Below are 17,328 nucleotides of genomic sequence, written 5' to 3'. Positions count from 1 at the left end.
TTATTTATTTGGCATATAAAGGCTGTAGGCATTAAATTTTGCAGAAATAATAAACGGGTTGAGAAAATCCACGCTAACGTGTGTAATCTGGGCGTAAAATTGCTAAATGATGCAGTTCATTGTATTGAAATAATGAATGTCTCCCACTTGGTTGAGTATGGCGTTAGATGGCGAGTAAAACCCTCGACAAGCCACGAAAAGACGTACATTTAAACAGAAAACCTGTTGCCATCGGCGGCTTGGCTTGACTTGCCCCGGCTTGGCTCCGTTGCCTTCAAGAATCGAAGTGTGGAGGCCGGGGCTTCTTGCCAACAAAGCTGTTTTCCAAATCCTCTTACTGAACCACTCCACACTCCGCTAATACACCAATTAATGGGCCATTGATAGCCGCAGATTTAAATTATCCAAACCCCTCAACCCTCGCCGTTTGTTTGTTTCATATTTTCCCCGTTCTCTCCTTCCAAGTTTTGCTCCACCTACTCGTCGCACTTTGTGCATTTTCAATTCGTAAAACTGCACTAATCCGCACGGAAATCACGCCCGCTTTGATGATTGCTTTTCCACAATGCTGCACTTCGATTCTATCCTTAACCGAAATCCATAACGTGACCTCAATGACACGTTTTTTTCGGTGAAATATTGAAGTTATTAAAGAACGGAGATTTATACGACAGTCGTCCTGATTTATCAAACAGACCGGATGGGGAAACAAAAAGTAACGCATTCGTTTCTATATGATAATGAGAGTGAGGACGAAAGAATATAATATTGTGGTGAAGAAGGTGGGCAGGATGTGGGGTCACGCTCACATCCTAGGCCACAAGTCCATTCTTCATTCCATATGCATAGAAATTTAATAGCATTTCGTAGCAGACTAGTGACAGTGACAGAAGTTGGGAGCAACAGTGGCAAAATGCTCTCTCTGATCCATATCATCTGTCATGCAAATCAAATGTAAAATTATACATCTTATTGGCGTGAGATCAAATTTAGAATGAGACGGGCGAGTGTGCGAGCATTAGAGCATCTGGATATTAGATATTTGTATTTGCATCTTGGCCGGCCTTCGAATTCTAATTTGTTTTCTATAAATTCAATTTCGGAACGTCACTCAAATATTCTTGTCTCGTATGTACATATGTTTAATGAAGTTTGCTGTCTTGAATTATAGACAGAATATTGATAAACTGTTTACATAACATATTGTTTATTTGTGTACTGTCTAGTTGATCTTAGGTTCCTTGAATATTGTTTATTTATTTGTAATATTGTATTTCTGTCAATATTAAATTAAGTTTTCAATATACATTTTATAAGATTGCCTAAACTGTTAAAATTAAATTATTTTAATAAAATTTTATATCCATTTTTGGGTTTCTTAAATTCTATAGATTTATTTCTTTTTTAAAATTATTTAATTCTTTTAGCTGCAAATTTTTTATATTCTATTTACATATCTATATTTTTTATTTATTTATTTTTTCTAATTTTGATAAATGTTCTAATATGAAATTATTTATTTTTTTTCTATTAATATTTCAAATTATTTACCTTCCTCAGATATTTTATTATTAATATTTGTTAGATTCCTTAAAATATTGAAAAAAATATATAAAAATTTTCAAAAAGGTACTTTCGAATCTTTAATTATTATTCTATGGATCTCCCGAAATTCCTAAAATTCTACATCTTATGTTATTTGAATTCTTTTAATAAAGTTGTATATTCGATATCTTACATTTTCTTTTAATTTTTCACATTTTTTATTAATTTTTACAATTTTTTCCAAATTTTTAAACCTTGGGAATTATTTAAACGTTTTAAAATGTTAATGCTTTAAGGTTTTTAAATTTTAATTTTTTAAATTACCTCTGTTTTTTTTGTTTTAGAATCTTTAAAATCTTCTAATCTAATTTTTTCTAAAAGTTTATTTTTTAAATTGTATTTATTTACATTTCATGATTACAAACTCTTTAGGTTCCTGAAAATTCTGAAATTCTACATTCCTCTGTTTTATAATTTTTTTAATTTATTTTTTTATATTGTTTATATTAAGTTTCTGCTCATTATTTTATTCCTGAAAATTCTACATTCCTCTGTTTTTTAAATTTAGTTTATATTTACCTTCTTCAGATATTTTATATTAATTTTTTAGATTTCCTAAAATTTTGAAAAAAATATATAAGATGTTCATTTTAAAAAAATTTCACTTTTTTTATTTTATACAGTTTTTTCCAAATTTTTAAACCTTGGGAATTATTTTAACATCTTAAAATGTTAATTTTAAATAAATTCTTTAAAGTGTTTTAATTTTTTAGATTACTTGTGATTTTTTTTTAATATTTTAGAATCTTTAAAATCTTGAAATTCTTCTAAAATTTTATTCTTTAAATTGTTTAGATTGTCTTTGTTAACATTTCTTAGTTACAAACTCTTTAGGTTCCTAAAAATGTTGAAATTCTACATTCCTCTGATTTATAATTTGTTTATTTAGTTTTATTATGTTATTTATATTTTATAGACATATCTTATCTTTTTTTTTAGTTTCTGCTCATTATTTTATTCCTGAAATTTCTGAAATTCTACATTTCTTTGTTTTTTAAATTCTTTAAATTTAGTTTATTTTATTGTTTATATTTTATAAACATATCTTGTTTTTCTTTTCTGCTCATTATTTTATTCTTGAAAATTCTGAAATTCATATTTCTTTGTTTTTTAAATTCTTTATTTTATTGTTTTTATTTTATAGACATATCTTGTTATTCTTTGCTCATTATTTTATTCCTGAAAATTCTGAAATTCTTCATTCCTGTTTTTTAATTTTTTTTAAATTTAGTTTCTCTTGGATTGTTTATATTTTAGAGGTATGTCTGCACAGTATTTTAATGAAATTTCTAAAATTTTACATTTCTTTTTTTTAAATTCTTTAAATATAATAATATAAGTTTTGTAAACATATCTTAATTTTCTCTTAACTTTCTGCACTCTTTTTATTCCTTAAAATTTTTGTAAATTGATAATTTCTTAAAACTTCTTTATAGCTTTTCAGCATATTTTAATTTTTTAGGTTATTTATGTTATTTGGTTATCTTATTATTTATTATTATTCAGATTTTTTTCGAATTAACATTTTTTATACTGTTTTTATTTTAAATTTTTCTTTATATTTCTGAAAATACTGAAATTCTATATAATATATTCTTGAATTTCCTAAATTTAATTAATTTTTTAAATAATTTAGATATTTTTGGAATGTAATTATTTTATTCTATTATATTGTAGTTTTTACAATTCTTAGATGCATAAACTGTATACCAGTCCTGAAAATCCTGAAATTTTACATCTTATAATTTTGTGAACGTTTTTTGTTGTTTATAAAGATTTTTGTGAAATCTCTAAACTTTCTAAAATTCTGAAATTCCTGAAAAATATTGTTTGTTTATTGTTGTTCAAATTAATATATAAGAGTTTTAAGACTTTAAAGAATCTTTCAAGATAATTTTGAGAAATTCAGGGATACTGAAAACTATTCCTAAAAAAATGAAGCACCCAAGATTCATAGAAAATTGAATTGAAAAAAAAAAGAATATGAAAGTTTGAAAAACCGTGAATAATACGAGTAAATGTTAAAATCTTTCAAAAGTAAAGTGTAATATTTGTCATGAATTGATAAAAATTTCATTAAAAAACCTAAAATAAAACAATCGTGTTTTTTAAACAATTAAAATTGCAAATTAAGCATAGAAAATAAGCGTAAAAGGCATGTGTGCATTTTACTGAATACCTTGTGTGTTATTTATTCCGGGCATATAAATCGAGCTCATTTGAGTTTCGTAGAAAAACACAATGCCGAGTTAAACATTTGCGTGAAACAATTGCAGATGTAGAAACATTTGTATTTGTAAATCCATTCTGACTAATTGTCTGCCTCCGTTCCATGTTAATTAAGTAAAATCAGGTAAGACAGTCATAGAGCTGGTAACACGTTTCAACAAAATTTGTTTAGACCCCAAACGGCCAATATCCAACGGTAATAATACTTCATTCATTACGTCTCTATTTGCAAATATTATTCTATTCTAGACTAATGGCTTTAATGATCCTAATTTTAATTAAGTTTGACTCGTTCCATTTAAGATATACAGAACAAAACACGATTGTCTATTTAAAACAACTGATTCCTAACAAGTTTTCCTTCTACGGTTTGAGTTCATGTTAATGATGTATTTTAACACTGTCACATATTGTTCAGTTTAATTACATTTTTATTATTAACTCTTATTTTTTTATTACAACGGTCTTAATGTTTTCAGTCTAATAAATATTGAAAGACAAATGAACTTAAAAAAAAAATACTTTTATTTGTAAATGGTTTCGAACTATTAGTATTCGATTTATCAATCCGTAATGCAACGAAAACATTAATATTGTCTATGTCCTTGTCATAGTACATAGTACAGATACAAGGACGATGATTTTCAGACTATTATTTCAGACAATTCAAAATAAATGAAAAAAATAATTAACTTCTTAGAAATTTCAGAAGTCCAAAGAGTTTGGAGTACTTAGAATCTAAAAAAAAAATCAAAAAATTCAAAAAAATCTCAAATGCTAAAAGGCTTTAGAATTTTTTTTTTTAAAATTCTAGTGTTTAAAAACTTTACAAAAAAATTTGCAGCATGTTTTAAACAATCTAAAAAATTTAAAGAACAGGACAACCTGAAATTTCAGGAATTTAAGGGATCTAATGTATCAACAAATAAATAAATATTATCTAAAAAATATTGATGATTAGAAAAATCTAATTCGAAATATTTAAATTTTTTCGAATCTCTGAATTTTATATGTTATTTTATATTTCAATAATATAATTAAAGGCAAATAACATTTTTTAGATTTCTTAGAACTTTTTTCAGTTAGAATCAGTTAGAAAAATATTAATTTAAATAACTCTAAACAAACAACAAATTTAAAGAATTTAAAAATGTTTAAAATGTAAAAATGCCTTAATGCTTTGAAAAACCTTAAAAATCGTTTAGAAAATTTACAAAAATTCTAAAAAATAAAAAACTTGAAATTCTTGAAAAATATTGATCTGAATAACATTTAATAAAAGAATAACAACAAAATTAAAGAATGTAAAGAACATATTTCTTTCAGGAATCTAAAATTCAAAATAATTAGAATCTAAAAAAAATTGAAAAAATCTAACCTGCTGAAAAGTTTTAAAGATGTTTTGAAAAACCTTTTGGAATTTTCAAAAATTTTGAAGATAAATAAATGCGCAGAAAATTAAAATATATAAGATATCCAATGTATCTAAAAATATCTAAATGTCTAAAAAATTAAACTGAAAGAATTAAAGAACAGAACAAAGTTTCAGGATTTTCAGGAATTTAAAGAGTCGAATATATCTACAAGTAAACAAATATTATCTAAAAAAATTGAATAATAATATTCTATCTTGTATTTTAATAATATAATTCAATATAAATAACATTATTTAGATTTCTTAGAATTTCTAATTTTTTTTCAGACATCGTAATTCTTAGGTTTATTAAAATCTTGGAATTCTAGAAAAATATTAATCTAAACTACACTAAACAAACGACAAATTTAAAGAATTGAAAGAATATATTTTTTCAGGAATTTGATGTGTCTAAAAAGTTCGAAAAATTTTGAATGTGAAAATATTCTAAAAAATCTAACCTGGTGAAAAGTGTTAAAGAAGTTTAGAAAACATTAAAATGTTCTAAAAAATAAAACAATGTGCAGAAAATTAAAATATACAAGAATATCTTGAATTTTTTTTTGCATTTTGTATAATAATTACACAAATAACTTTCTTTAAATTCTTTGAAATATGAATTATTCAGATATTTTCGAATCTTCTAATGTTTTATTCTGTCAGAATTTTTTAATTTATAAGATTCCTAGAACCACTTAATTTTTTTCTTCGTATTTTTCATTTTATAGATTCTTAGTAATTTTTATCTATCTCAGTTTTTCATAATTAAAATTGAAAATTGTTCGAATCTTCTAATTTTTTATTTTAAATTTATAAGACCATATAGTTTTTTTTTTCAATTCTTTGTGTTCCTCATTCTATAGATTCTTTACATTTATTACATTTTATATTTTTTTAATGTTTTATGTAGATTTTTAGCCATCCCAATGTTTCTTAATTCTGGTACATAATTTTAATTTCATTTAATTACTTGAAATTATATTATCCAGATAAAATTTTATAAACAATTCAGAGCCGGAGGCGAGAAACATTAACATTCCAAAAAAAAAACTAAAATTAAAACTCATCTCTCGTCATAGTTTATTCAGATTTGCCGTGTTTGGTTTAAATATAAAATCATTCATTTTACCTCATTATTTAAAACACTAATTTATAACGGACTGTTGAAACAGTTTGGTTTACCGTATTATTATCATCAAATTTACCTACAAATACACGAAAATATAGTCGTGATCAAACTGAATTTAGAAATAAATTTACATAGGCTCATTAGTTTACAACACAAATCAATATCACATTTGTATTCCCTCAACAAATTGAAAAATTGCACACGCCGATTTTGCCGTGGCTGAAAAAAAATCTACACGTGGTTTTTAATTCTTAACACTAGAATTTTTATTGGGGTTTTTTGTTTGAAATTTGGGGTTTGTAGTGGATTGCTGTTGGCCGGCATAAAACATGTGAAACATTAAATGTCGCAATCGATAAAAGCTATTTGTTGTGCTTACATATATGGTAAATTAAAATTGGGCCTCGGCGATTTGACATTTGTAACGGTTCTATGGGACGTTCACTAACTAGCACCTAAAACAATTAGGGCCCTAATGAATTTCCATTTTTAAAAGTTAATGTTCAGAATTGACGATTCCAATTTTTTTTCGTACTTATCATAAAAACTAAGCCATAAACATGCCAGAATAACATACACGTTGGGTATTATCAGTAATTTGTTTGTAGTTATCGCGGTTCGTATTCGGGGTTTATTTTCATGGATAAAATAAAAATAATGGGCATAATTTCTCTAACGAAAAACCTGAGGGACAATGGATTCGACAAACTGAAAAGTGTTGAACTTTTTACTTTATTAAAATATATATTTTTTCCCATTCAAACGTTATATTATCCCCACAACTTTAAAGATTAAACAACAAAATTACATAATTTAATATGTGTAGGGACCAGAGTAACCAGTTTCAGTTTACTTTATATTGTTGGTGTTATATATTTTAGTAGGGTATGATGTGATTAAATCGTAAACTAATTTCCTTCAATTCTCTTATTTTAAACCAGATTTGTATAATTTAAATGGAGTAATATGATATTTCAAATTAAAGTGGCAGAATTAATGAAGTTTTTTCTTGCTTCTGGTCAAGTAACCAATGGAATAAAATAACTCAGCATATCAGATAGTGACTAAGTGCTCATAATTCTTAATTCCACAGGTTTAATTTTTTCTTTACTTACAGTGGTGGCCAAAAAATAGCACAAAATTTTAAATTAAATATTTTGTTCATCAAAGGATTTAATTCATATCTTGTCCTGACAGTATAAGTAATGTATATATAAAAGTTTGGACCGTAGATAAACTACAAAAAATTTGAAACACAATGAGGTCACACTGTATACCGTTTTCAACAGCAACACCGCCCTGTACATCCAACTATTAGACTTAATAATGGTCGTTACGAAAGGGTACAATCCTGCCCTGGCCTAGGACAATTAGAACTTAACAGTATGTTACGTGAGACTTAGAAACACATAGAGACAGCAATAAGAGTCTCCGCAAGATTGTTGTGATGTAAAATAAATGCAAATGTCGTCGACATGTTCGGAGGACATATAAAATTTTAAACGCCAATGGTAAATCGAGGCATGAAAATATAATGAAATGATTTGAAGACAGTTTGCAGTTGGGGCGGCTGAGGCTGGGACTGACGCGCCGCAAGAGCAACTACTTTGAAGATTAGGATTTCATTAATAGCTTTGTAGTGGAACTCGTGATTTGTTTCTTGCAACAAACGGATGGTGTTTTACAACGGTGCTTTCGATATTCGAATCAGACGTTTGATTATAAAATTAATGAAACTTGTATCTCTACATACAAGTTTATATTTATTCATAAGAAAACATATTTTGTCTGGATCAATATTAGATACAATCATTACTTCTCAGAGGAGGAAAAAACACTGACTAATATATTTTTAAAAAACGAAATTTGTTTTTAACAATGTGGTTAGTTACATTGTATATGTTTTTGCATGGACTTTGTGTTTTTATTTAAAAATTAAATCATTTGTTTAATTAAAAGTATAAAAAAGTATCACTTTCCGTTTCAATTAATAAATCATTTCATACCTGTATATATTCTATACAGGAGTTAATAAAGTACTAATTTAATAGTAAAATATTGATTTATGTCTTTGTGAAATACGTTTTATTATTGAATTATTCAACAGTGAGAATTTGTGGGAACTTAATTGTAATTCAATGTTTCTCTTCTTTCATTTTGAACACAGTTTTTGTTATTAGTACAATAAATGTAAAATATCGATATAATAAATTATGTAATACACATTTTTCAAAGAACGAAGAATTTTTAAAATATTTGCAAAATATCTTGTCTAAATCCTTAAGAATCAAGTTTAAACTAGTCTCTAATAATTAGTAAAATAATTAATAAATTATTTCATACTTGTAAATATTCTATACACTAGTTAATAAAGTACTAATTTAATAATAATATATTGATTCTGTCTTTGTGTAATAATAATTTATTATTGAATTATTCAACAGTGAGAATTTATGGGTAACTTAAATCTAATTAAATAATGTTTCTCGTTTTTTATTTCGAACACAGTTATTGTTATTGGTAAAATAAATGTAAAATATTGATATAATACATTAAGTAATCTACATTTTTCAAAGAACGAAGATTTTTAAAAATAATTACAAAATATTTTGTCTAAATCCTTAGGAATCAAGTTTAAACTAGTCTCTAATAATTAGTCAAATAATAATAAATTATTTCATACTTGTATATATTCCATACACTATTTAATAAAATACTAATTTGATAATAATATATTGATTATGTCTTTGTGAAATAATGATTTATTATTGAATTATTCAAAAGTGAGGATTTATGGGCAACTTAAGTCTAATTAAATAATGTTTATCATCTTTCATTTTGAACACAGTTATTATTAGTAAAATAAATGTAAAATATTGATATAATAAATTAAGTAATCTACATTTTTCAAAGAACGAAGAACTTTCAAAATATTTACAAAATATTTTGTCTAAATCCGTAAGAATTACATTTAGACTAATCTCTAATAATTAGCTAAAAAATTAATAAATTATTTCATACTTGTATATATTGTATACAGTAGTTAATAAAGTACTAATTTAATAATAATATATTGATTATGCCTTTATGAAATAATGATTTACTAATGAATTATTCAACAGTGAGAATTTGAGGATAACATAATTCCAATTAGGTATTGTTTCTCTTCTCTCATTTTGAACATATTATCATTAATAAAATAAATGTAAAATATTGAATTAATAAATTAAGTAATCCACATTTTTCAAAAGACGAAGAACATTAAAAATATCTGCAAAATATGTTGTCTAAATCTTTAAGAATCAAATTTAGGCTAGTCTCTAATAATTAGTTACAAAAATAATAAATTATTTTATACTTCTATATATTGTATACAGTAGTTAATAAAGCACTAATTTAATAATAATATATTGATTATGCCTTTATGAAATAATGATTTACTAATGAATTATTCAACAGTGAGAATTTGAGGATAACATAATTCCAATTAGATATTGTTTCTCTTCTCTCATTTTGAACATATTATCATTAATAAAATAAATGTAAAATATTGATTTAATAAATTAAGTAATCCACATTTTTCAAAAGACGAAGAACATTAAAAATCAAAAATATGTTGTCTAAATCTTTAAGAATCAAATTTAGGCTAGTCTCTAATAATTAGTTAATAAATTAATAAATTATTTTATACTTGTGTATATTATATACAGTAATTAATAAAGTACTAATTTAATAATAGTATATTGATTATGCCTTTATGAAATAATGATATATAATTGAACTATTCAACAGTGAGAATTTGTGGACAACATTATTGTAATTAGATGTTTCTCTTCTTTCATTTTGAACATATTATCATTAACAAAATAAATATAAAATATTGATTTAATAAATTAAGTAATCCACATTTTTCAAAAGACGAAGAACATTAAAAATATCTGCAAAATATGTTGTCTAAATCTTTAAGAATCAAATTTAGGCTAGTCTCTAATAATTAGTTAATAAATTAATAAATTATTTTATACTTGTGTATATTATATACAGTAGTTAATAAAGTACTAATTTAATAATAGTATATTGATTATGCCTTTATGAAATAATGATTTATAATTGAACTATTCAACAGTGAGAATTTGTGGACAACGTCATTCTAATTAGATAATATTTCTCTTCTTTCATTTTGAACATATTATCATTAACAAAATAGATGTAAAATATTGATTTAATAAATTAAATAATCCACAATTTTTAAAAGACGAAGAATATTAAAAATATCTGCAAAATATGTTGTAGTATATATTGTATATTGTAGTTAATAAAATAGAATCTTGGTAATAATATAATCATCATGTATGTTAAATAATTTTATATTATTATATTATTCAACAGTGGGAATTTGCCGACAACACGATTCTAATTAGATACTGTTAGTTAACATTTTATCACTAGCACTAAACAATTTATGACATTCACCTTTGTTGCCCCAAAACGAAACAACATGTCGAAAGTTAAAGTAATTTCCATCACACTTGACGTAATTTGTTGGAGAATACAAATTTCAGTGTTAAATGATCGCATTAATCCGTACAACAGTTTAAATTAGTGTTGCAAAGGTCCCCGATAGATATATCTCTATCTCTATATATAGAAAATAAATGCGGGATGAAAGAGAACGGGGGAGATGCACAATTTGACTGTGGAAGTACTTTGTGGGAATGAACACATGCTATTGTGTGTTCGTTTTACACACTGATGCCACAATCAGCATGGCAAATTGTTGACACCATGGTTTCCCTTCTTTACTCTGTCATCAAAGGTAACGCGCCGCCCTTCCTAATGTCTAGTTCTAGTTGTAAATAAATAATATGCAAATGTGAAATCATATGATAATACGGTAATAGGAATTTTGCCTTCGACTGTTCTGTTGCTTTATTAATCTTATTGTTAATATCGATTGTAGTTTAAAACGCAGCTACAAATGGGTTTATAATTACGACCGCAGACTATATTAAGTACTAATTCAGCTGACAGCATCAATATTTAAAGTTTTATTTCAAGTAATACAGCAGTAGTGTGCAAGTTTAATTAATATCATAGTTTGTACAAAAATTGACGAGCCTGGAAAAGATTTATTCCAGTTAATCCCTGGCAACCACAAGTAATCAGAAAAAAATTGTCAAAAACCAAATTCCGTTATTGCTTGAGAACACGGTCCCGACAAAGTTTGCCTAAGGGTGCGAATGCATTCGTTGGGACAACGTTCCCGTTTAAAACGAAACCAGCGCCAGGGATTAAAGTCAAGTACCAACTTGTAATTCTGCTAGATAATGCGACCGAGATTTGATTGTCCTACCATTAAACTTAATCCCTTCCTTACTTTACGCCACCGCGAATAAATTTTTATTGCAATATACATAAATTCCTTTCGGTGTGCGAACTTTCTCTCTTTTTCGTCCTTTACTTTTTTGCTCATATTCCCTCATGTTTCTGGAGGCTGAGGCTCTTTTGATGTTTCATTTTTTTTTTTTTGCAAATTTTCTATGTAATTTGCATTGTTCTATTTAAAATTGGCTGGCTCTCTTTGAGGGTTGTTTTAATAGTAGTGATGGGGACATAAATTTAATTAAGTGGGAAATAAAATTCGGTGGTTTATTTGAAACAAGCGCCAGTGGAAAAGATTTGAATGGGACGGTCTCCTTTCTAAAGGGGGTTGTGGAGCACGGTGGCTTTGAAAAGGTATATTACGGGTAAGAGCACAAAACCACCAAACTGACTGTACTAGCTTGGCTCTTCATAAATGTGACTTCACCATTTATATACTATTTAGAAAATTTATCGTAGGAAAAGCGAATAAAACGGACACAATGGACAAAGGCTATTGTTACAAGGTGCATTTAAAACCCGCCTCATTCATATCTCGGGGATTTGTTATTGATTAAAAGAAGTGTTCGGTCTTTTGGGCATTAAATAAGTCAAACTAAAAAAAATAATAATAATAAAACAGGAGCATTTCCTGAGTGTCTCGTCGCGAATTGAACTGAGGCAGAACATTTTCAGGAACGTGGTCCATTGTGTACTTAAGAGGCAGCAACTCAAATTAAGTAATGCAAAATGGGAAGACAAGTGCTCAATATCTTATGGCAAGACACGTGAACGAAAAACTTTTGAATGCGATGTGAAATATGAAAAAAGGAATTCGTTATTTTCATTATGCGGCAAAAAATCTGAAGAGGGATCTGACATCGTTAAAAGAGATGTAGACGGTCAACTTATTGAAGAAAAGTTTTGTTAGAGAGCATTGAGCGAAATCATACATAAGTCGCTAACCCCTGCTGACTGCAAAACCACTCTCTATAACACTGTTACGCTTATCGATCCCTCTTCTGCACACCAAGTCTGGCATCCAAGCTATTGAACACCTTCACTAATGAGTATTCCCTAAGGATTCTACAGTTACGTAAACCCCTCACATGGTGCAACATACATATTTTTTGGCCTTTATATACGGGGAAATACGTTCGAACGTAACATGTAATCATTTTATCAAATTGAATTTTTAACAATGTACTTTACATCTTTTTTCTTCCTGAAGGTTGACGTAAACCAATAAAATTTACACACGTACATAATAATACTTTTTTTAATGATATTTTTCTCCAATTATTACAAAACTGTGACTTTTTATCAGTCATGAAATGTCAATGTTAGAAGACTTAAAATTATCTTCGTATTTTATGGTTAAAAATAGTTTTGGTAAATTATTTATGTATGTTAAATAATACTAAAAATACCTTTTGTAATTTAAAAAGTTATCTTTAAATATTTAATTATAAATTAAACAACAAAATTCAAATTAATTTATTAACTATCTTGAACTCTAAATCTATATTATATATGCTTCCAATCTTAAATAATTATTATTTAGAAATTTAAGTGAATTTATGAAAACTTTTTTGTATAAAGATATCATTTTCTTTTTTCATCATTTATTTTATATAAATACAATATATTTCTTAATAATTAAGTAATGAAAATAATAAATACGAAGTTTAATAGAAGGTTTTTAACTTTAATGTAATCCTAGATATTTTTAATAAATTAATTATAATCAAATTTACTAAAGTTAAATAAAATATGATTTTTAAATATTTTTTTTATTTTTTATATTTTTAGTATATTTAAAAAGAATTATTGAATATATTATTATTTTTTATCATTTTTAATATTAGGAGTTTTTTAACATTTTTTATTAAGAGTTTTTCCCTTTTTCATCCTTTATTTTATATATAAAATAAAGAATGAAATATATACTTTTTAAAAACGAATTTCTAAGTATATTATAATTATTTTTTCTCAGTTTTTTTTGTAATTTATTATATAATTTCTAAATTATTGTAATAGATGAAAATTTATATATTTTTATTTATGGGTTAATTGATTTTTGCAAAGTCAATTTTTAATCCTTTTTTGATTATTTATTTCTCAAATTTTGTTAATAATTTACAAATTATAGCCATTATTTTATAATATATACAATATATATTTTATTAATATTCAATAATAAAAAAATAAATATAATTTTCATCATCTATTAGGACTTTTTAACTAAATAAAATATGATTTCTGAAAACTTCATTTTAATTATTTTTAGTTTTGCTTTTAACTTCAAATTTCAGAATGTTTTATTAGTATTTTGTTTTCAATTTTTGTATTAGAAGGTTTTTAACTTCATTTCATCCTATCTAAATCTATTTTTAATAAGAATTTTTAATTTAAATTTCCTCTTCATCGTTAATTTTATATACAATATATTTTTATTAATTATATAATAAGTAATATATATAATAATATATATGATTTTTGTCAAATTTTAAAAACAAATTTCTGAGTATTTTATTAATACTTTTTTTTCAGTTATTTTTTAATTTATTATATTATTTTTATATTATTGTAATAGATGAAAATTTAAATATTTTTATTTATTTATAAATTATAAATAAATTGATTGATTTAAGCCATTTTAAATGCCTTTTTGATTATTTATCAAATTTTTTGAAAACTATTTAAGAACATTGAATTATTTTTTATTTTTTTCTTAAATTTTGTTTATAATTTACAAATTGTAGCTATTATTTTATAATATACACAATATATATTTTATTAATATCCGATAATAAAAAATAAATATATTTTTCATCATCTATTAGAAGTTTTTAACTAACCAAAATATGATTTCTAAAAAAATTATTTTAATTAATTAAGTTTTAGTTCAAATTTCAAATGTTTTATTAGTATTTTGTTTTCAATTTTAGTATTAGAAGTTTTCATTTCATCCTAAATATTTTTATTTAATTTTCTTTTTCATCCCTTATTTTATATACAATCTATTTTTTATTAATAAAATAATGAAAATGAGAATATATAGTCACTTATTAAAAACGAATTTCTGAGAATTTTATTAATATTTTTTCTTACTTTAAGGAACAGGAATCTTTATAAATATTTCTATTATTGTAATAGATGAAAAGTTAAATATTTTTAATTATATATAAATTAATTGATTTTTCTAAAGTCAATATAATTTCTATGCTTTTTTGATCATTTATCAATTTTTTTTTTAAACTTACGCTTATATTGTATTTTTTTCTCAATGCAATGTATTTTTCAGTAATATTATATAATAAAAAAATAAATATAATTTTTATCATCTATTAGGAGCTTTTCGCCAAAAGTGATTTTTATAAATTTCTGAATGTTTTCGTAGTATTTTGTTCTCAATTTTAGTATTGGAAGGTTTTTAACTTTAATTTCATCCTAAATAATTTTAATATATTAATTATAATCAAATTTACTGATGGTAAATAAATGAATAAAAAATTATGATTTTCATAATCTCTTTTTTTAATATTTTTAGTATATTTGAAAAGACTTATTGAATACATACTATTAGGAGTTTTTAAATTTTATTTTCGTTTTAATAAATTAATTACAATAAAATTTATTAATGGTTTACGTATTTATTTATTTATTGTATACATTTATCAATAATAAAATATGATTTTTACAAACATTTTTTACAAATATTTTTAGTTTCAAAAATTTATTAATAATATAACAAATTTTACTAGGTTAATAACTTATACTTTATTTATGTACAATGGAATTTTAATAAGAAACAAAAAATAAAAACACATTTAACGATGCTTCAAAGCCTTATTATGTACGATCTTATGTGGAGTTCACTTTATAAAATAAACGTTTGTGGTTGGAAATTTGATTAAAATTTAAAATTTTAAATACCAATACAGGTTCCGTAACGCATTTGAATGAAATCCCGGGGGTGTGGGGTCGAAACAAAGATCCCGTAACAAGTAACCTTCCGCAAAAATTCTCCTTTTAAGCTTTCCGTACGGAATTTCGTCGAAAAGCTAAAGCTTAATCCTAATTATCACACTTAAGGTTTTTCGTTGGTGAAATAAATCTCCTTTGTTTTATTTAAAAATGAAAAAACGAGGCAACGCGTTTTTTGTTCGGAATTAAATGCAGCTTTTTGGGGACACTTAATATATTTTTTGTCCGGCTTCGTGCGGAACATTATAATGATGTTAAAGCTTATAATGATATGCCTTAATATATGTACTTGTCATAAATAATGATGTATTAAAATGTAATCTGTTTTATACGAGTTTAATTGTATGCCAGATAATTTACGTCGGGAAATTGCCTGAATTACTCTGTTATCATAACAAACCATTGAAAATAAAACAATTATATTTACATTATTCATTGTTGTATAAAATAACCGACACTCATTTATTACTAAATTTGTACATAAAAAGTTTATTGTTGATATATTTCTAGGGTATATAATAGACGAATCGTTAATGAATTATTTTAACACGAGCTTTTAAATCATAACAACCAGTAATGTCTACTATAAATTGATAATTATTTGATTAACACATTTTATTAACGTTTATATACATATATTTTTTCATTTATCTGCTGATAATGTTAGATTTTCTATATTTAACAACATGGAAGCGAATAAATAACATAATAACAAATTTTTTGAAGAGTAATTTATCAAATTTTTGTATATATTGCAATATTTTGCAGTATAATTCTTAATTATAAAAAGAGGTAGTTAATTAATATTAATATAAAATAACTAAAAAAACTCCTGATAATAAAAATGAGAATAAATATTAATATTCAGAAATTCTTTTTTCAAAAGTCAAAAAGCTACAATTTTTAAATAATAAATAATTATATTCATATATTTTTTCATTTTTGTTTTGATAATATTATATCTTCTATATTTAACAACATAGAGAATTATATTTAACAAAATCAAGAAAACTTTTTTGAAAAAGAGTTTTTCAAACTTTTAAGTTTATTACAATATTTTGCAGTATAATTTTAATAATAGGAAGAGACTGCTGATTAATATTTAAATAAATGAATTAATGTTACTAAAAATGAGAAAAAATATTAATAAAATCTTCAAATATTCTTTTTTAAAAAATTGTTAAAAATTGTATTTATTTTTTTATTATTGAATACTAATGAAAAAATAACAACAAATTTGACATTAAATGTTAAAAAAAAATGATTAATAATGATAAAAAAGCATTAAATACTAAAAATGGGGAAAATTCTAATAAAATATTCAGAATTTCTTTTTCTTAAGTTGTTAAAATTATATTTATTTTTTTGTCATTAAATTAATAAAACAGCACATTAATAAACAAAATTTAAGTGAAAGATTAAAAAATAATTTAAAACTCTTAAATATTTTTAAAAAATTTGATAAACAAAAAACATTAAAAAATTGTTTGTCATTAAATTAATAAAATAGCACATTAATAAACAATGTTTAAGAAAAAGATCAAAAAATAATTTAAATCTCTTAAGTAATTTTGAAAAATTTTGATAAACAAAAAAACAT

General features: G+C 24.2%; 1 protein-coding gene across 3 annotated transcripts in view; it reads left to right on the top strand.

The window, feature by feature from the left end:
* Positions 1–17,328, top strand: part of LOC109596383 (neurotrimin) — a 301,564-nt gene that overhangs the window by 101,631 nt on the left and 182,605 nt on the right. The window lies entirely within an intron of this gene.

The sequence above is a fragment of the Aethina tumida genome, chromosome 1 (assembly GCF_024364675.1).
Source record: "Aethina tumida isolate Nest 87 chromosome 1, icAetTumi1.1, whole genome shotgun sequence".
NCBI classification, from domain to species: Eukaryota; Metazoa; Arthropoda; class Insecta; order Coleoptera; family Nitidulidae; genus Aethina; species Aethina tumida.
Note: the sequence above shows the minus strand (reverse complement) of the source record. Positions and strands in the feature narration are given on the sequence as shown.